This window comes from Cucumis sativus, chromosome 7 (assembly GCF_000004075.3).
Source record: "Cucumis sativus cultivar 9930 chromosome 7, Cucumber_9930_V3, whole genome shotgun sequence".
NCBI lineage: Eukaryota > Viridiplantae > Streptophyta > Magnoliopsida > Cucurbitales > Cucurbitaceae > Cucumis > Cucumis sativus.
The window spans coordinates 5,594,849-5,596,750 of NC_026661.2; positions in this window are offsets into that span (position 1 = coordinate 5,594,849).

Consider the following 1,902-nt stretch of genomic DNA (forward strand, 5'->3'; position numbering starts at 1 on the left):
TAGAAGAAAAACAGCTTTTCTTAACCAAAATAAAATTGTTATTTTCTGCAAAATAGATTGTAACGACCTAATTTTTCGAATTAAGCTGAAGTTATTACTTTAAGACTATATTCGTCCTTTAACCATAAAGACTTTATAATTTAAAAAAATATATTTTTTAACAACATTAAAGAGTTTTTATTCGGGCTCTATTTCAAATAAAATTTTGAAAGTGTAAAAGTATCGATAATAAAGAAAGTTCAAGAACATAAAAGTCGTTCAATCATGAAACCCAAAACAGTGTACTAAAGAAAACCAAAATAAAAAAAAAATATAATAGAAGCAATTTGAAGGACATTTCCCTATGGCAGTTTCACGGAAAAAGATTAAACATAAAAGAGTGAGTATAAACATACCCAGTAATAGACCCACTACTGATCCTATTAGAAGAAAAATAAAATTGTTAACTTCCTATTGGAGGTGCCCTGCACTTTAAAAGTCTTGTGATCATGTAGAAATACACATAATCAGTCCAATGCCCTAAAGGACAAAAATATTAGTCTAGTGCTCTGCAGAAAGCACATATCAGTCTAGTGCTCTCGAACAATGCACACGTCAGTCTATTGCTCTCGAAGAATGCACATGTCATTCAAGTGCTCTCGAAGAATGCACAACAGGTGGTGATCCCGTAGGACACCTGCAAGGCACACTACCCAATCGACAAAGCTAACAATTTTCCCTTAGTTCGTTATAAACATTTAATCAATCCATTCCTAGTATAGTCAAACTACTCCATCATATCATCAATCCAACTTAACACACTTACGTTCAATCTATTCAATCTATCACAAAATCAGTTGATACTATAACAACACACCAGACAGTCAAGATATATATATATACATAACACCTTTCTCAGTTTACAAAATACATTATCCATCGTATCTACTTCTATACCAGTCTGGCATAATATACATTTGTCATCATATCTACTTCTACATATATTGGTAAACCATACTAAGTCCAGAGATCCAAACAGTCAACACATTTCAAAACTTTCAAAGAGTCCAGTAATAGAAACCCTTACTTTAATGTTACTCAAATTTCTCGAACGAAGGAAACCTAATAAGAATATGGAACTCAATTACTTTCACAATACTTTCTTTCATTTAATTTCCTCAACGTAAATTCTAGCTTACCAAAGTATGGCGAATCGAACTCCAACAAATTCTACAATTTAGTTGTGAATCCAAAGAACTCAAACGCTACCTTCAAGAATCAATTAACAATTTAACTAATTATCCCCTTACTTTTTCTTTTCTCTCTTCTCCTTCCTCCCCGTGCGCCCTTCCCCTTCTCCCCGTCCGCAGCCCAGTAACCGCAGACCTTCATTCCTCTTCTTCTTCCGTTCACAGCAGCCGTCGGCCGCCACATGACCGCTGCCCAGTCCAGATCTGCGTCGCAGCCCAGCAACCGCCGCCCCTATTTCCTTCTTCCGCCGTGCGCCGCGACTCCCACCGATCCTTTCCCTTCCGTTTTCTTCCCGCCGCAGCCCAGCCGCAGCCAACCGCCGATCCTTTCCCTTCTGTTTTCTTCCCGCCGCAGCCAGCCGCCGATCCTTTCTCTTCCGTTTTCTTCCCGCCGCAGTCCAGCCGCAGCCCGCGCGCCGATCTGCCGTCTCCATCTCCGGTTCGCGAAGCAACCTTGCAGCAGTCGTCCCGCGCGCCGATCTGCCGTCTCCATCGCCGATTCTGTCTCCGTCGAAGCCAAGGCCGCCGCGTGAACCAGTAACCGCCACGCTCCCCGCTCACAACCACCGCTCCACCTGCTATCGACGTCGGCCGACTAGTTGCTGTAACCGTTCAGATTTGCTGTCTGTTCGCGACGGTTTCCATCCGTGAAGCCCAGCCGCCACGTCTCATT